This window comes from Protopterus annectens, chromosome 3.part0, assembly GCF_019279795.1.
Source record: "Protopterus annectens isolate FY-2018-M chromosome 3.part0, PAN1.0, whole genome shotgun sequence".
NCBI lineage: Eukaryota > Metazoa > Chordata > Ceratodontiformes > Protopteridae > Protopterus > Protopterus annectens.
In genome coordinates, this window is record NC_056731.1 from 197,790,871 (window position 1) to 197,811,864 (window position 20,994).

General features: G+C 38.2%; 1 protein-coding gene across 1 annotated transcript in view; it reads right to left on the bottom strand.

Annotated features, from left to right (window-relative positions):
- Window positions 1-20,994, bottom strand: part of ADARB2 (adenosine deaminase RNA specific B2 (inactive)) — a 976,728-nt gene that overhangs the window by 638,606 nt on the left and 317,128 nt on the right. The window lies entirely within an intron of this gene.

Sequence of the window (20,994 nt, forward strand, 5' to 3'; positions counted from 1 at the left end):
TGATATGTAAATGTCACCTGACACATGCCACTCAGCTCCAATGAGCTTCACTTCTTTCATACATGCCCCCCTCATGATGTCACCTATCTTCTACTCTGTTACTCCCCTTATCCTACTCCTACACTCCACTGACTGTGCTCATTTGCTATGTAAACTTGCGATTCACTATCCTAACCCTCATTTGCATAGGTTTGCCTACTAATGCTTGGTTACATCTCTTAGACTGAGCTTCCCCCCTTAGCAACCTCTACTCGGTGGCCATGTTGTCTTCAGCCCTCCATTCACTTGCATTGTAAATTCATATCAGCAATAAAACCCATATTTGTGGATCTTAATTATTGATTTTCTGGTTTTTAGGGCGCAGCGTGTTTGCGCAGCACTGCGCTATGCTTAAACCCGGAGATCGGGATGAAAAAAAAAATTATTTTATTTTTATTTTGCATCACTTCACATTGCCAATGGCTGTATTGTTGGCCATTGGCATGCTTCCTCCTGTAAATGCATCCTTTTTTTGGAGCTGTCACGACTCCATTTTGCTATTTGCAGAACCGTACTCAGTTGTCAACTGAGTACATTTCTGCAAATAACACTACTCCTACTCGGACAGGTTTGGGTTTCCTGGATCGCAAATTTACCTCATTCGCATAGCTTTCGCCTGCAATTGAGGTAATTTGCATATCCAAGCCCTGTCCATGTAGGACTAGTTTTGAGAGCTCTGTTACATGCCCCTACCGGCTGTTCCTGGATCGCTCGGCGGACATGTTGGCTGCATGGAGTCTTACTCTACTCTTAGACTCCGTGCGAGCCTTCGTGAATCCAACCCAATATCAATTTATGACATCTTCCATTTTTAACCACTCAGACCCTGTTTTGCGGATGGCCTGAGTGAGTACCAGGCTACCAGCTGTACTCTTTGGATGCTTAAAGTGGACGAAATACAGTGTGCCACTGATGTCAACTCACCGCTGTTTATTTTTGGGTGCTTACAATGTCATCTTCATTCTCACAGTAGTTTTGATATCACATGTCACTACTGCTTATTTTATTGTTGTCTTCTGTTTGTACTTTTTGCTTAGTTGTGGTACTACTAACAAATTTCCTTGCCAAGTCAGAACTGCTTAGGTTACTGTTGGGTTCTGATTCTCATTTGCCATTTCCTGTGGTACTATTTTTGCAAGTCACTGCTGCTTCTGTTGGTGTTGTATTCTGCTTTCAATTTTGCCTTTCTTGTCGGAGTGTTATTGATTTCTTGTCAAGTGACTGCCACTTGCACAAACATTTTTACAAACATTCCGTGTGATTGTAATTGAGGTACATTCTATACTGAAAAAAGAAAGAAGTGGTCCTCTGTCCAACCATCTACTGATTTTCAGCAGTGACTGTCTTACAATTTGTAATACTCTGAGGCATAACTGTCAATGTGCAGACAATGGAAATGGGGGCAAAGTCCTTTCAAACATACGAAGAACTTTTGAAAATGTGAAGTGAATATTGAGTGAAAGCGTGAATGTGCCAGCATGTAAAATGTATGGTCGCTGTCAACTCAGTGGTTATTTGTTAGTATTTTTATATTTGTTTGCCTTCTGACAGTACTATACTTTTTGTGACGTCCATAGTGGTTACTTCATTGTTTTGGTCTGCTTTTCATTTTGGGTACAATTTGCGGCAACCTTTATGTTTCCCGATGACTGTTGCCTTGTTAACAGAAAAGTGCTAAAAAAGCTTATTCTGTAAAAATAACTAATCATATGTCACTCGGTACCAGGGCCATAACAGCCCAAACTGGTTAACTCACACAACAATAGACAACAAATTAGTATACATCTCACCCCCGTCATCAACAGCTGTAATTGAAAACACAATAACCAAAATGACTGACACAAATGTAAACAGATGCTACATTATTTTAGGAGATTTTAATATTAATGCAAATGAACCACTTAGATCTAAGCTCAGTAGCATGTTTCTTAACATAGGTCTGTTACAACTGTTAAAACTACCTACAAGGCCAAACACAATACCACTCAACAAATAACTTACTAATCACTAACACAGAAAAAAATGTACCCAAGTTGTTACTGAATCATGTCATCAGTGATCACTGCCTAATCCTATCAATGTGGTCCCTCAAAACAAAAAAAAAAGAAAATCTTCCATTACTCAGCACAGGAAGAACCTTTCCCCAAAATAAACAAGTGCTATTAAACAGCTACTTAAGCAATTTAGACTGGACCCAGCACTACACTAGACAATATCCCATACAAGCTCCTGACTACTTTGTTAATACCCTTTCTGTTTCACATAAAACAAGGATGACAAAAATGCCCATGGCTGACAGAAATATAAAATAAACAATCCATACTAGGGACAATGCATGGCTAATCTGGGAACAAGACCACACCAATAAAAACATACAACAGCAATACCTAGAACTATGCAAATCAACCAGAATTTTAACCAATACTGACAATGCCCAATACCTCAGACAAAGGCAGAACAGACCTCCATCCAATCTTAAAATGTTCTGGAGGGAAATAAAACAGCTCGCAAGAGACATAACAGACAATAAAAAGCATGCACATAAGCAATATAAGAGCTCCATTCCTTCCCAGATGATTTCAGAAACTAGCTGCTCTCTATCCTACAGCTCATTTCCTCCCTTCCCCAAATAAGCTATATCACCAGTCATACTCTATACTCACTTATAAATTATGCTACCACCTTTCATTTTAAAGCTATAACTAAAAAAAAACAAATTGAGGAATTATTCTCCAAGCTAAATATATTAGGATCAAATATTAACAAATTACATCCCAAATTCTTAAAAACTTATAGGAGCTTCTATTTCAAAGCCACTTATATAATTTAAACCTATCTAACTACTTGTACAGTCCCATCAGCTTTCAAGCACTCCGTTTTCTTCCCTCTGCCTAAAACAACTCATACCTCCCAACTGAAAGATGATAGAACAATTTCAAATGTATGCCCTATATCAAAAACATTTTAAAAACTAATCTACACGCAGCTGTACAAACACATATATAGTTATCAACAGCATGGTTTTAGGCATTCCTTTAGTATGCAAACAGCTCTTCTGTCTGCCACTGACAACATTTATAGAAGTATAAATGTATCAGTGATGGCCATATAACAGCAGCCATTGTTGTTGACTTAACAATAGCCTTTGAGACAGTTGACCATATACCTCTACTACAAAAACTTTATCAACTAAATTTTGGAGAAAACTCTATCAAATAGTTTGCAGACTACCTGTTTGCTATTAGAGAGAACCTTCCATGTCTTAGCTAAAATGAATACATTCAACACAGGAGTATCACAAGGCTCATTCCTCAGATTTCTAATATTTACCATGCTCTCTTTCTTGAATGTTATTACATATAACCTGCATAATCTCAATATGGGCCTGTATGCAGATGATATACTACTAATTAAAAAGCATAAGTCCTTTTTGAAACACTACAAAAAATCACCCAGTCACAATTTCATCAACTCTGCTAGTTGCTCTGTAATAATAATCTACAAATCAATATCATCAAAACTAAAATTATGACCTCTTCTCAAACAAACTAGTCTTACTACCCACTTAGTCATTATAGTCCTCAAGGGCAAAGCTATACCATCTGCAAAGAACAAAAATACCTAGGAGTAACTGTGAAGATATGTGAGGGCTGCCAGCCTAGCTATATAGAATTTTGTAGATAATTCTGTAATTTGTAAATATTAATATAAGCCACAGGCTTGTTCTCTTAAATAAGAAAATTGTATTGGATGTTGAACTTCAAAAATGTAACCACATTGCACTCTGCAGGAGGAAAGCTGATAAGTCAGGCACTGTATAATTGTTTTAGCTCAAAACTCGGAGCCGAGATGTCTGGATGAAGAAATTCTTCCTATTGTTTTGAGACTGGAGTTAATTGCTAGAATTTACATGTATAATGTCATTTATTGCCATGTTTCCTGACCAGGTGCAAGCTTACTGTATGTCTTTTGGTGTATCCTGGTTAGGGGTCGCCACAGTAGAACTCTGGTCCACTAATGATTGGCAGTTGATTTTTACAGTGCTGAGTTGCCAGTCCGACGCCCATCCTTCAAAGAAGGCACACCCATTCACACACATACCTACCTGCATGTCATTAGACGTCATTTGAATGTGGGGAGGACATGCAGACTTCACACAGAAGGCGCTCCAGCTGAGAATTGAACAGGAGAACCTCTTGCTGTGAGGTGACAATGCTAACCACTGCACCACCATGGCCTACCAGGTGCAAGCTTACTAAGAAATGTAAATGTAGAGTTTCTGTCAGCCTGGGAACCAGAAAATTGCTAAGAATGATGTAATCTAAAATGAGTCTGCAGGATGTATTATCAATTTAAAGGACTTTCTCAGAGGCAGAGACAGAGCATTTTGCATTTGTCTTCAGAACATCCAACTCACCAGCACTCTGCCTGTGCTCTGATTGTAAGAAGGATCTAGACTATAGTGTCTCTCTTAGAAATAGCTAGGAAATAGGAAGATTAGACTAGTTGTTTACTGTACTGATGTCAGAACTATTCTACTGTATCATTTTAAGCATTTTCTTGTGATCTCTGAACTCTTGACTAGCATTGTGTAGTAAGAACTATTGTCTTGTGTTTATATTATTTATTATTAGATATTTTTAAACCTTTCAACTGTGGCTGTTTTGTGTAGAGATAGTTTAAGCTCTAGAGTACATTGCATGTATACAGTGATACTGGCCAAGCCACTGCAATAAGCCTTAAAAAGTTCTAGTCACACTTACTAATTGGATAATAATATTACACAGTAATAATTTGACACCCTTTGATAAGGGCCTTATTAGTAGCTGATATTAGTGATTGGTGGCAAGTGGTACTACCGTATAGTCTGGGCAGAAGGGGCATAGCTGGAGAACCTGTGCCAGCCTTCCCCAGAAGTGTCTGTGTGTTTGTGTATAACTCATATCTCAAAGTGTGTGTGTGTCAGCTACTTGAGCAGGGACATGAAGCACTGGTTGTACAGAGAAGGTGCTGGAGGTTTTAGCTTGACCACTAGACTGAGATCTGGACCCTATAGCTGTGCCAGTCCGGAGTCTTATTGGGGATCTGGAGGGAAGGGAGAAACCAGCCCAAGACTGATTGTCTGCTCTTAAGGGAAATTGTACTTTACTGTGTGTGTATTTGTTATCCTTCCCAATGTGGACGCCCCTCACTGGTGTTAGTGGTGAGGATTGAGGCTCCTTGATTTCTGGGCCAATGCATGGGTGTCACATATTAATTGTTTGGCAGTGGTGGGATATCCACACCACATATTAATTGGTTGGCAATTAGTTTGTAGTGGTGTGCATAGTGGATTCTTGTAGCTTGTACAGTGACCACGGAAGGTGCTTTTGTACTCACTGGCCACACAGTGAATATTCAGAGTTTATATCACAATTGTTTTATTTCTTTTGTTAGCTTAGTTAGTCAGGGAGAGCAGGCAAACATGTCAGCAGAGGAGTATGGCAAGCTGTCAAGGAGCCAGTTGGCTGAGATGTGCCAGGCTAAGGGACTGATGCAAGGAAACCTGACTAAATCAGACATGATTGCAGCTTTGATTAAAGCTGCATCAGAAAACAGCAATCAGGAGGGCGATCAGACTGGCCGTGGAGATGTACAACACTCAGAGAATGGACAGCTCCACCTTTCTGCAGAGGACTTAAAAATCCATCTAAATCTAAAGAGACTTGAGTTGGAGGCCAGGCATTTGGAAACAGAAGCATCAGAGATACTGAGACGTCTACATGCTGAGGAGAATGAGAAACTGTAATGCCTGGAAGCTGAGGAGAAGGAAAGGCAGAGGCAGCACAAAAAGGAGATGCTGACTCTTCATCACAGTCATGGAGGTAATGGGGAAGTGAGTTACCAGACCCCAGAAGCACAAAAGGTCAGTAAATTTCTTACGCAGTTTAAAGAGGGGGATAATTTTGATAGTTTCATTCATATATTTGAAAGGGTATGTAAAAAGTATGATGTTGACCAAAGGCACTGGGTACGGTTCCTGACCCCCTTACTCCATGGTAAAGCTGTAACTATTTTGTCCAAAATGGCTGACATTGACTGTTTTAATTATACTGCTGTTAAGAATTGTTTATTAAAATTCTTTAAGCTAACACCTGAAACTTATAGGAAAAAGTTTTGTGAGCATAGACGCAAGGCAGATGAAAGTGTGTGTGAATATGTTGCTGAACTGAGCACTTATTTTCATAGGTGGGTGAGTGGACGTCAGGTCACCACTTTTGAAGGGCTGGCAGACCTTCTGGTGAGGGAGCAAGCCCTTAGCACTTTGCCTGAGGACATGAGGATCTGGTTAGCTGATAGGCAATGTGCTACTTCAGAGGAGTTGGGGAAGAAGGGAGACCTATACCTAGCAAGCAGGGCATCCCTGCATAGAAAAGTGACCCCGGTACTGCTCATGGGTCTAAAGGAACCTATGGTGGGCAGCCCAGATTGCCTAACAGAATCTGCCAGTAGAAGGGGAAGCCAATAGTCCAGGTACATGTCCAGGACCTAGGGTTAAATGTTTTGAATGCAACCAGTGGAACCATGTGGCATACAGATGTCCACAGAAGCAAGGTGGGGAACAAAAGGAGAGAGAACCATTAAGTGGGAAATACAAAATGCCAATAGTAGGTTGTCTTAAGACAACAGGGGTACTGAACTATTATCCTGCAGATGTCCTGATAGGGAAGGATTTTGATGAGGCAGTACCATGTGTTTATGCAGTTACATGCAGTCAGGCTTTGAGACAAGCATATGGGTTTGGTAGCCTGGGGGAGACCCAGACAGTCCACATACTTGCAGCCAGGACTGGTGAGATGGTTACTTCAGGGAGGGAGCTATTCTGTAGCAGTGAGACTGCTACTCTGTAGCAGTGAGACTGAAGGTGGGCCACAGCTGCTTGTGAGTACTGATGTTCCCTGAGACAGAGTGACTGCAAAGGTAGAGGTGAGTAGTAGCACTCAGGCTGACAGTGAGGCACCACTGTCAGAGGATGCCAGGCTTCCTGTGGAAGGGGAACTGGGAAGGGTTACAAAGAGAGAGCTGAGACAGGCTCAGCTCTCAGACCCTACATTACAAGGCCTGAGGCAGGTAGCTAGTGAGGCGCCTGATTCTCAAGGGAAGGAGGAATCTGTATACTGGGACAAAGATTTACTGTATAGAGAGTGGAAACCCTGAGGGAGGGCTAGAAGGTGAGAGGATACAACTGCTGGTAGTGCCTAGAGCCTACCATCTGGCACTTCTAGCCATAGCCCATGATATTTCCTTTGCAGGTCATATGGGCATAAAACGTATAAAGAGGCATATTATGCAGAACCTCTATTGGCCTGGAATTTCCAAAGATGTAACAGGGTACTGCAGGACCTGTGAGCAATGCCAAAAGGTAGGCAAGGCAAGAGACAATGTGAGAGCTCCTTTGATGCCTTTGCCTGTGACTGAGGAGCCATTTCAGAGGGTAGCTATGGACATTGTGGGGCCTCTGAGTACCCCAAGTTCCACAGGGGAAAAAGCATATCCTAGTGGTAGTAGATTATGCTACAAGATACCCTGAGGCAGTGGCTTTCTCCTCTATTGAGGCAGAAAAGGTGGCAAATGCTTTGTTAGAGATTTTCAGCAGGGTAGGTTTCCAAAAAGCAATACTGACTGACAGAGGTGCCAATTTCATGTCAGACTTGCTGGCTTGTCTGTAAAAGTACTGTGGGGTGAAGCATCTGAAGACCACCCCATACCATCCCCAGACTAATGGTCTTGTTGAGAGGGTAAACTATATACTGAAGTCTATGCTATAGGCATTTGCAGACCAGTTTAAGAGGGAGTGGGACAAACATTTGCCCCATATGTTGTTTATTTATAGTGAGGTTCCCCAGGAATCCACAGGTTTTTCACCCTTTGAGTTGTTGTATGGGCATTGGGTGAGGGGGGGGGGCTCTAGATTTAATTCGAGATGAGTGGGAAGGTGAGTGTGAACCTCACAAGGAGTCTGTTGTGGCATATGTCCTAAACCTCAGGACAAGGCTCAGGGAACTCATGGATTTGGCCCATGAGAACCTGGCAGGAGCCCAACAACAGAAAAAAGGTATAGTATGACAGGAATGCTCGAGCTAGAGAGTATGCTGTGGGGCAGCAGGTAATGGTTCTCATTCCTGTCAGACACAACAAGCTGCAAGCAGCTTGGGAGAGACCCTACAAGGTGATAACAACGGTAGGTGATGTTAACTACATGGTAGAACTACTAGGCAGGAGGCAGGAGCACAAATTGCACCATGTTAACATGATGAAACCTTACCATGATAAGGAGGTCCTTGTGTTGAGTATTTGCAATGGATTGCAGGATGAGTCTGAGGGAGATCTGGTGACTGATTTCCTCAGTGAGGCTTGGACTGACACCTTAGTAGAAGGGCTAGCAATGTCCCAGCAGCTATCTCCTACCCATCCGAGCAGTGTTACAGGAGTTTGGTGACATCTTCACTGGGAAACCAGGGTGCACTCACCTGATACAGCACCAGGTGGATACAGGACCCCAAAGGCCTATTAGGCAGGCCCTTTATAGGTTGTCTGAGAGAGTCAAGCAGACTCTGAGGGAGAAGATATAGGAGATGTTGGAACTAGGGGTAATTCAAGAGTCCAACAGTCCCTAGGCCTCCCCAGTGGTGCTGGTGCCAAAGAAGGATGGCAGCACCAGGTTCTGTGTGGATTACAGGAAATTAAATAGTTACACAGAGTCAGATGCATACCTCATGCCTAGGACAGATGAGGCCCTACAGCAGCTGGGTGGGGCCAAGTATCTTACCACCATTGATCTTACCAAGGGTTACTGGCAGGTGCCCTTGACTCCCAGTGCTAGAGAGAAGTCAGCCTTTGTGACACCTTTTGGCTTGTATGAGTTCACAAAGATGCCCTTTGGGATGAAAAATTCCCCAGCAACTTTCCAGAGGCGGATAGATCATATCCTAGCAGGAGCAGGAGAGTTTGCTTACCTAGATGATACTGCCATCTACAGCCATTCCTGGCAAGAGCACCTTCAACATGTCAGGGCAGACTACAGAGGGCAGGGTTAACCATTAAGCCCAGCAAATGTCAAGTGGGTATGGCAGAGGTCTTCTACCTGGGACATAGAGTGGGGAATGGTAACATCAGGTCAGAACCTGCCAAAGTGGAAGCCATTTGGGCATGGCCTGCACCTGTTACCAAAAAGCAGGTGAGGGCATTCTTAGGAATAGCAGGGTACTACAGAAAGTTTGACCCCAGTTATAGTACCATAACTGCACTCCTCACAGACCTGACAAGGAAGAACAGGCCAGATAAGGTAGTGTGGACCACAGCATGTGAGCAGGCATTCTATAAGTTGAAAGAAGCTTTGGGAGGACCCCCTGTGTTACTCAGTCCAGATTACAGCAAATAATTTGTTGTGCAGGTGGGTGCTTTGAACCATGGGGTGGGGGCTGTACTTAGCCAGATGTCTTCAGAGGGAGAAGAGCACCCAGTGGTTTATCTAAGTCGTAGGCTTCAACCCAGGGAGGAATGCTATGCAGCTGTAGAAAAGGAATGTCTGGCAATAGTGTGGACACTGCAAAAAGTTCAGCCTTATCTGTATGGAAGAAAATTCACTATAGTGACAGATCACAATCCCCTAACATGGTTAAACAGAGCCAGCCAGCAAAATGCCAAGTTGCTAAGATGGAACCTAGCATTGCAAGCATATATATCAGTGCCGCACCACAGTGGGAATAGCAATGCTAATGCAGATGGGCTCTCAAGACAGGGAATGGGGTAAGGTATATTCAGATAGACCTAACCCTCTCAAGCAATGTTTCTCAAGGGTCATTTGAAAAACTAGCTTGAGTTCTCGGGGGGGGGGGGTATGTGAAGATATGTGAAGGCTGCCAGCCTAGCTAGACAGAATTTTGTAGATAATTCTCTCATTTGTAAATATTAATATAAGCCACAGGCTTGTTCTCTTAAATAAGAAAATTGTATTGGTTGTTGAACTTCAAAAATGTAACCAAACTGCACACTGCTGTAGGAAAGCTGATAAGTCAAGCATTGTATAATTGTTTGATCTCAAAACCCAGAGCTGAGATATCTGGATGAAAGAATTCTTCCTACTGTTTTGAGACCAGAATTAATTGCTAGAATTTACATGTATAATGTCACTTATTACCGTGTTTCCTTATCAGGTGCAAGCTTACTAAGAAATATAAATGTAGAGTTTCTGTCAGCTGGGAACAAAAGACTTGTTAAGAATGATATAATCTAAGATGAGTCAGCAGGATGTATTATCAACTTAAAAGACTTTCTCAGAGACAGAGAGAGAGCATGTTGCATTTGTCTTCATAACATCCAACTCACCAGCACTCTGCCTGTGCTCTGTATGTCAGTAGGATCTTATACTTTAGTGTCTCTCTTAGAAATAGCTAGGAAATAGGAAGATTAGCCTAGTTGTTTTCTGTATTGATGTCAGAACCATTCTACAGTATTATTTTAAGCATTTCCCTGTGATCTCTGAACTCTTTTGACTAGCACTGTGTAGTAAGAAGTATTGTCTTGTGTTTTTATTTATTATTAAATATTTTAAAATCTTTCAACTGTGGCTGTTTTGCGTAGAGATAAATTAAGCTCTAGAGTACATTGCATGTATATAGTGATACTGGCCAAGCCACTCCAGTAAGCCTTAAAAAGTTCTGGTCACACTTACTAATTGGATAATAATATTGCAGAGTAATAATTCGATACCCTTTGATAAGGGCCTTATTAGTAGCTGACATTAGTGGTTGGTAGCAAGTGGTACTACCATATAGTCTGGGCAGAAGGGGCATAGCTGGATAACCTGTGCCAGCCTTCCCCAGGAGTGTCTGTGTGTTTGTATATAACTCATATTTCAAAGTGTGTGTGTGTGTGTGTCAGCTACTTGGGCAGGGACATGAAGCACTGGTTGTACAGAGAGGGTGCTGGAGGTTTTAGCTTGACCACTAGGCTGAGATCTGGACCCTGTAGTTGTGCCAGTGGGGAGTCTTATTGGGGATCTGTAGATAAAGGGAGAAACCAGCCCCAGACTGACTGTGATCTCTGTCTGCTCTTAAGGGAAATTGTACTTTACTGTGTGTGTATTTGTTAACCTTCCCAATGTGGACAACCCTCATTGGTGTTAGTGGTGAGGACTGAGGCTCCTTGATTGCTGGGCCGGTGCACAGGCGTCACAGTAACAATCAACCCCACACTTAGTATCACCACACTTACTAATAAAATCTCCAACAAGGTATTGTCACAACTTAAACTTAGCTACAGTCTCTCAAACCTGCTATCTATTTAAAATTGTTGCTTCTTTCTCATATCATGGCTGAAAAGGGTCTATGGACCATACCACCTACCCAGTTATTAAATTTATAATAAATAAAGAAATTCTAGGCAAACAGTCCAATAGACCATTAATAAGTCTAGCCCAGACTCTCAATTTCCTTAATGCATTGTCTGGTTAAGAAAGAAGAAGCCTGCCCAGGGTCACACAGTAGGCAAATTAAGGCTGAGGGAATCAAACACTGTACCATAGGAGGTACCTCATTACAAGTTCACAGCCTTAATCCTCTTTAACACCTGCAGACTCTAGCTTAACACAAAAATGTCTGCCTCCTCATCATTTACACCTGTTCTAAAAATAATGATGCATTGTTTTTTACCTTAAAATTAAATCATTCTCTCCACTTGTATTCTCTGCACTCATTTGCAGACTAAGTGTTTGCTTATGTTTCTAAACCACAATGATATTAAAAACATTCATTTATAATGTCTTTTGTATGCATACTCAGAAATTCAATATTTGAAGAATCCTTGCAACAACCACAATTCTCTTGGGTTTGCTTTCCTTCCTGTTACTTCCTGTTTTAGGCCTCATGACATGCAGCACTTATTATAAACTAACATGTTTTATAATAACAATAAAAGGATTAATTGCATTAAATTGTAGTGACTGAATAAAAGAATGGCATGCAAGTGTTAAATACACCAAAGTACTTAAATTCCTAGCAGCTTTACATACATATTGTATCTACACGACTCTATCACAGAATAATTTTAGATGAACTGAAATAAACATCTGAATCAAAATCAGCGGCAGTAAAAAAAGTATGCCAATAAAAGATTGTTGGTACAAGGGATAAGAATCAATCAGGGGAGGTTAGAAAGGAGCGAGAAGAGAGACCGGATAAGCAATTCACAAAGAACAAAATGTGGGATATATGTCTGTCTCCCAAATATGCATCAGAATCTAGAGGATTTAGGATTTTTGTTTGGAAGTGTTTACATAGGTATTTTTCTACCCCAAGGAGACTCAGGTAGACAGCAAATGTTGGAGGTGTGATAGGGAAAGACAGACATAATTGGAAATACATTTTCTGGGAGTGTCATGAATTGGGAGTGTAATGAATTGGCAGACTTTAAAATTTCCTGGCAGACTACACTATCAGAGATACTGGATGGACACATTGGTGTATCTAGGGTAATGATTTTTCTGAGCTACGGTACAGAAACATATTGCCTAGACACAGTAAGGCCTTACTGATTCTAATTATAGTGACTGTCAAAAAAAAATTGCTAAAAATGTAAATCAAAGTCAAAACCAACTGTACTAGAAGTACAGAGTATAGTAACAGAGATAAAACAACCGGAATTGGGATCTTTAGAAAAGATTAGGAGCAAATTACATAGAAAAAAATGGGAATTGTGGGAGCAATACATAAAGGGGAGAACAAGGTTTAAAAGAAAGCAGGATGTGAATGAGCGGTGTAATATTTGACAAAGACTGGATAGATTAGAAGTGATGTATAACGTTTGCAACTAAAATTATGTCAATATGGTTTGTGATGTACAATGCTTGCAACTAAGATTTAATAATAAATAATAGAAGAACAAGGAAATACTAACTATATATTCACAGTGACATTAGAGTTCAAATCACAGGAAATATTTAAAATAACATTGAAAGACAGGCTCAGACAAATAAATAAAAAACAATATTTAAACTAAGCTCCACTATATTCCTGACTGTATATACAAGAGTTACTTTTCCCTACTTCCTTAATAGAGTAAGACAGATGATGTGGTGAATGGTTCTTCTGTTGTTGTCAGGTCCAAGACAGAATACACAATGGTCAGTCTCACTAAGAGACTTGCCAAAATCATATCTAAAACATTACTGCTGGGATAGCTTGCAGAATAATATCACTTCTTATCTAACTTCTGGTTCCCAGGCAAACCCCCCATTGCTGGAAGCTAGCAGGATTTAGCACCTGCCCGTAAAAATACAGACACAAGGGCTTTTGCTCAGATCTGTGGCATGTGCTGGAAGTCATAAAAAATTTCATACCTCCATGCTTCCAGAGTAATAATTAGTGCAGCCCAAAGACAATACAGAAAGCTTCCTAGCACAGACTTCTTGTCTCTAGCTGCCTTGAAACCTGTCAGATAGCATCTTTACAGCCTCCTACCCTATAAAGTGATTTAGTTTCAGATGTTTTTCTAAAGTTTGCTGGACTGAATTTAACCCTCCAGTTTCCTCTGTTAAAAGATATACATTTATTTATTTATTATTTTATTTATGTTACATTTGTTGACCGGGATTGTCCGACTGAGCTGAATAGCCCTTTTTCAGCGGAGGCCCGGGGAGAAAAGCTCCAACATATTATACAATTTTCATTATAAATTTGTATTAAACAGCAATGTTACATGATTATTACAAGACATTAAGTAGCAATACAATGCTATACAGTGTCAATAATCAGGAGTATAGCAAAACTATTTCAAGATGTATAAAAAGAAAATATGTCATTAAGATGAATATATTGTTTTTAGGGTAAGTGGTTACAAAAACCCAGTTTTATCATAATATAGTTGCATGAAGCCATGACAATTACAATAGAATGTTTCTCTGAGGCAATTTGCTTAATAGTTTTTAGAAGTCAGTAGAAAGAGTAGTCAAGGAAGATTAGAGAGAGCTAGTGAGAAGAATGAGTTAAGGGCAGAAAGTAGATTACGGTATGGGAAGTAGGGGATGTTTAAGGAGGGAGAGTGCAGTGGCAGGACCAGTGACTTTTAAAGTGCTCTTTGGTGGCTGTCTTAAATTGTTTAGGATATGTAAGGGTCCTGATTTCTAGTGGGAGCTATTCCAGACAATAGTGAGATGATAGCTGTACATATTGCATCCAAATTTAGACTTGGGTTTTTAGATTTGTAGTAGGTCTTGGTAAGAGCTTCAGAGAGGTCTGGAGGGAGAATAATGGGAGATGAGAGGATAGTGCTGGGCAGTAGGAAGGTTGGTATAGGATAGAATGGATGATCTGGAGGTGAGAGAGAAAAAGCTGGTGGGATAATTCAAGCCAGTTTAGGTGTTTTAGAGAGAGACAGTGATGGGATTTGTAGGTTTGTTGGGCAGCAAATCTAGCTACCTTGTTGTAGGCAGATTCTAGTTTGGTCAGGAGTGCTGAGTTAAGATTTGTGAGAATTTGAGTACTGTACATTAGACTGGGTAGAAGGTGGGTAAGAGAGAGAGAGAGTAATCTTGGCTTCAGAGGTAAGGAATTTCTTGTTACAATAAAAGAGCCTTCGTTCTGAATGAGTCTTTTTGATACAGTTATTAACATGCAAGTCAAATTTAAGCTGATAATTGATGGTTATTCCTATGAGCTTAGTGCTTGATTCTACCTGAATGGGAGAGTTATTAAGGGACAGTATGGAGAAGGAGGGTTTAATATTGTTGAACTTTTTAGGTAGGAAGAGTAACATCTTTGTTTTTTTTAGGGTTAAGTATGAGCTGGTTGTTGGAGAGCCATGTTTCAACTAAGTTAAAAGATGCCTGAGTAGCTGAGAAGAGCTTAGAGTGAGAGTTGGCTGTGGTGATGACTGTAGAGTTATCTGCATATTGCACTAAAGATGACTGAGGACAGGAGGTATAGAGCTGATTAGTAAAGATATTAAAAAGTAATCATAGTGCATGTACATTTCTGTTCTCTCAGTAGGGCACACTTTAGATACATTTCAAACACAAGCACTTTACAAATACCTTTTTAACACAAGCGGCTGTACAAATCAGTTTGATGTTTGTTGTACACATGACATACAGTTCTAATACATTTGTAACACAAGCACCTTATATAAATAAGTTTGATATTCACAAATGACATTTAACTATTTACAAAAGTCCAGCTAGCTGTGCTGGCAGCACATCCTTTTGTCACAAAATGTACGACTGCCTATGTCATAAGTGATAATTTAATAAAGATGTTTCTTGTTTAAAAAAAAAAAAGAGATAATGAACAACAGAATAACCCTTACACATGCAATGGTATGCAACCTAAGGGTGACAGTCTAACTCTAATATCCAGACTTAAGGAAGTTGGTGGTTTTAGTTCTATTCCTAGTCATGTAAGTCTGACTAAGATATAGCAGAAAATTCACAAAGTGTAATACTTCTAAACACATTCACATCTACTAAATCACTAGCTTTTCCTACCTGTACCTTGGAAGTGGTACCTCCGTATAATATGTTACCCACTGATTTAGCTTCACCTGCTCATATGCTACACACCTGTTTCACAAGTCATGCTGGTTCTTTATCTACTTCCAGAGATGAGCTATATAGTAACTCATATGTCATAAGAAGCAATGAGCCACTGCTGTATTGAACCTGTTTTTTTTGTTTTTAATATCAACACATGTGCCATATAAAAGCTACAAACAGAAGCTGAAATAGAATTCATGTCCTGTCAGTATACCTTGCTCATACTTCCATTTAATAATGGCTCTATACAATTTTATCCCACCAAAAAACTGACTACATGATTGTGCCTCTTTTTCTTATAACATAAACTTATTCATAGCTTATCACTTGAATAGTATACAGAATGAAAAAAGTGTTTTCTTTCTTTTTTTAAAGCCAGCTTGAGCTTAACATTAAATACTCACTGATTACTGAATATACTTTAAGAAAAATAGCAAAATAATATTTATGAACATATCATTTTCTTATTTCCTTTAAAGTGAAATATAACCAACAATTATCAACATCAGCAATGCCTAGTATATTTATGTTCTGACTTTAGGAGAAGATGTTAGTACTTAAAATAATTTCAACTATTTGTCAAACATTTCATTCATACATTAACTTTAAAAAAGGATTAGAACTCTCTACTTCTATTTCTTACTTTCAGACTTTTATATTTAGACAGAAAATATATACATGCTTCCTTAGCTTAATTTAAGATACTGTTTTATGACTTTGAATGTTTAGTTACTAAGGAAATTAAGTCCAAATTACTATAGGAACCACTTATAGTTTTTATGCTTCTAATTAAAATAGCACAACCAATGAGGGAAAAATATGAGAAAAAAGTCTTTTCATTTGTCCTTTATTATTTGTTTATTTTTTGATGAAGCAACAGACATCCAATTGTTTTTTTTCTTCAGATTATCTTTTTAACTTCATTTCAGTCCGGTCCACTGATTCAGCTGTTTCCATAATTTTATTTTCTTATATATTCTACTGCCTTTTTCAAAGTATCAAAAATATTTGGTCCATCTTAAAGAAAAAAAAATAATAATTGTTGCAGGGAAAAGAGGATGTACTTTGACAACATTCTGCTTTAGTTCTTTGATTTGCAGAACATGTGTTTCTTTTTCTTTTGATGTTACTTGAGAGTAATCATTGTCAAATTATTACCCAGTTTTGAAGAAAGATTTGTCCATACTGCTTTCAGTTGTAAGTCTGTCAGTGCTGGAAAAGAATGTAACTGTTATGTATCTCAGTTGTGCGTCTTTTTTGCTTGATGTTTTTTATAACGACTATGAGCTCTCTCTATGGTATGGGAGTGCACCTTTGGTAAATTTAATATCTTAGGAATCCATATGGATTATACATTGATTCTGTAGTTTTATCAGGTGCTCCATATATCCTCGAGTTATTTCTTCTTTCTCCATTCTCCAAGTCATCATTTTGTTCTAGCTGCCAGCTCTTTCTTTCTGATAAAATCTCCCCTCAAAATTATTAGAACCTTCTCGCATTTGATTAATTTTGGTATTTTTCTGTTGGACCACATCTGTGAGAAGATGTATCTGTTTACTACAGTTTTATTTTATATAATCCATTTTAACATTGTTTGTTTAATTTCTGAAATATTTCTTTCATTTTTTAAACATATTTTGAAGTTCTCTCTTCACAAGAATGAATAAAATAATATATTGACATGCATTTTTTTTATTCTAGGCACTTCATAAAATTATCTAAACTTGAATAATGGCTTTCTTATCAAGATTCTTAGATGAGAGACCACCAGTGGATTCTTTATGGTAAAATATCGTGTCAATTTTGTTATCTGGCTGTAGAAAATCTTACTAATGTTGCTAGCAGTCCGCCATCTTGACCATACACCCCTATTTCAATATTTGTTCTTTAGGACAGCAAGTGCATTTTGGGAAGATTATGCTGAATAGGTTTTATGAGATAAGTTTGCTCATTTTTTTTTTATTTTGTGGACATTTATTTTTCTTTTTTTTTGTATTTTGGTTAAATGTGACATGTTTTGTGACGAGAGGAGTTCCAATCTGAGGCCCATAGCAGCACATGTTAGGAATCTTTGATGTGTCTAGGTGATTGTGGTCTGAGTGGGCTTTTGCACTAGAATAGTTATAAAGGAGCATAGCTTTAGTGGACAGTGATCAGCATATGAGGATGTTACATCGCATTAAAGGAAACCAAGGATGTTATGGCAGGAGGGCTAAGGGGAAAGCCCAGGGTGTTATAGGTGTGGAAAAAAGAAGTAGGCATCCATATGTGATGAAGATGTAAAGTCATGCAGGAAGAATGCAGGTAATAAAAACAATATGTAGCAGGCTATATAATAAAGGATGGATGGATGCTATGCTTAGTTAGCACTGATAACTGGCAGGAGTCTAGAGATGGGAAGAACATACCTCTCAACTGTCCAGATGTTTTTGCAGAATGTCCAGATTTTTGACTCATATTTTTGGTCTATTCCTCATAAAATTTGCAGTTCTTTGGATTTTTGTGGCAAATCAGTGAGGATTGAATTCACTATATAATGATAGGCATTTGAGTTTCTGACATACTATCCTTCAGAAAATGCATGCTAACACAAAACCTTTTTATTCTAGCAACTTTCCAAGTTTATAAGAGCAATATTTAAAAATTGTCCCTATTTTGGGTCTTTCTTCCTCTATTACTTTTGGCTTTCTCTAGTTTTTATGCTAAGAGGTTGAGAACTATGGGGAAGAAAGAAGGGTGGTATTGTTAATGGTAGGATAGCTGAAAATTCCATACATATAGAAAGTAGGGTAAATCAGTAGTGTTAATACAGAATGGGTAAGCATGTAAGAGGTGAGCAGCAGTGAATGAAGGTAAAAGAAGTTGAGTACAAAGATCTGGAGTACAGTCTGGGGATGCAAGCAAAAGAGAGCAAATTATATTAGGTGAAGATAGACAAAGGGTGAGTTTTATAACTTAACAGGGGAAAAGGTTTGTAGAGGACATATGAGCGATTATGGATATAAAATTATGTATTGTAAGGTATGATGTCATATAAGTAGGAAATATAGCTTATCAACTTTGTTTGTGTCTTTTGGCTTTTCCCGGTTAGGAGTCGCCACAGCGGAACTCCGGTCTGCTAATGATTGGCAGTAGAGTTTTACGTGCTGGCTTTCTGGGCCTAATGCACAACCTTCAATGATGGAACTCCCATTCACGCATGTCGCCACACAGAAGACGCTCTAACTGAGAATCGAATGGGCAATGTCTAACTGTGAGGCGACAACGCTACCGCAGCACCACTAGCTTATCAACAATAGTATAAAACCTTTGTTTTCTCTAATAAGTTATACTGAAGAATACCACAAAATGTTGAAAGACAGATGAGCAAGCTATTTATTAAGATGTAAACTCAAAAAAAAAAAAAAAAAAAAAAAAAAACACAAACCAGCATATCAGGATGGTAACAAATAACTAGAAAAAAGCAAAAATCTACCAAGACAATGTTTGGACAAGTGTCCAACTCAATATTTCAACAAATGAAACAGTGCCAAGACTATTTCCTTTGTTAAGTATTGATTTGGATATTTGTCCAAACATTGCCTTGGTGGTTTTATTTATCAAGATAAACAAAACAGAGAAAAAACAGTCCTGTTCAACTCAAATGACCACCACTGGACAGTCACTTAGCGCTTTCATTCACTTTTAATTTGTGAACTTCTTCAGAAATAAATATGCCCTACCCAAGCTTCCTTTTATATCTAATTAACAATTAATTACAGGAAATGATATAACATAACATTCAAATATAAAACTTATATACATATTTACTAATATAGTTAAAATAAATGCTAACTAAAAAAACTAAGTGTTAATGTAAAATATACATACATAAAATGTTTTTTTTTTGTTTTTTTTTATCTAGTGTCTAACTATATTAATGTTTGTATTTTAAAAAACATTTCAAATTTATAGTCTCATTTAAAGCAGGTGAACCAAAGTTTGAATTTTTTGTGTTAGAAAAATTGGAAAAAGTGCCTTTAAATGGAGACATTAATAATATACTAGAGTGCAAAGAAGCATTTTGGCAGCTATACCTAGGTGCAGATAGTGCACCTGGTTTGAATGAGACTATAAATGTGAAATGTTTTTTAAAATACAAACATTAATATAGTTAGACACTAGATAAAAAAAAAAAAAAAAAAAAAAAAAACATTTTATGTATGTATGTTTTACATTAACACTTAGTTTTTTTAGTTAGCATTTATTTTAACTATATTAGTAAATATGTATATACGTTTTGTATTTGAATGTTATGTTATGTCATTTCCTGTAATTAATTGTTAATTAGATATAAAAGGAAGCTTGGATAGGGCATATTTATTTCTGAAGAAGCTCACAAATTAAAAGTGAATGAAAGCTCTAAGTGACTGTCTGGTGGTGGTCATTTGAGTTGAACAGTACTGTTTTTTTTCTGTTTTGTGGTTCGTGGTGGAATTCAAGGTGTTTTGGATTATTTATGAAGATATGTTGTACATGAGCTCAATAAAAATGATTTATAGAAAAAAAAAAAGAATGAAATGTGGCTTCACAAGGGTGGAGGGGGTGGATACTGACAAATGGCTGCTGAACGTTAAGGTTAGTGCACTGCATTTATGTGAGGATATTTTTATTTATGACATTATGTGTACTATTTGCTGGGGATGAATAGATAGGCATTCTTTGCTGAATATTTTTGTTGTATTTACATATTTACATATTTTCTAAAGTGGTTTTATGACAGTGTTTCTTATACATTTTATTTTTCAGGATAGATTGTTTTGATTTTCAACAGAATTGCAGTTCTTAGTCCAATTAGGGTGGACAGTTATTTCGTAATGGGTTTGAGATTTTTTCAAAGTTTTTTTTTTTTTAATTTTGTGTGCTTTGTGAGTTTTATGTTTTATTTTTCATGGTAAGGCCAAGTCTTACTTGTTGTGGTATCTTTCAGGTTTACAGTTCTGTGTTTTTTCTATGGATGTTAGGCAAATATTATTTAACTTAAATTGTTGCAAAGTGATTCAGTTTATCACACTGCTCTGTCTTTATGTTTAAGGTGTGGGTTGCACTTTGCATTTAGGATTTACATATTTTTTTTGTGTATTGCTGTGTTGCTATGGTCATAGGTCATATATGTGCTTATATGTACTTTTTTAACTGGTAGTGTTCATTATAATTTATATTGTATATTTATGTATGGGGTAGTGCTTTGGCTTGGTTAATGGGTTATTTTTGATTTAGTGTTAGTGTTAGACTGAAGATGGCTATTGTCCTCTCTGTTCTAATTAGGGTAATTAGTTCCAGTTAATACATGATCAGGGCAATAAGTAAATAACTTATTGATGATGTGGATATGATTTCTATAACTT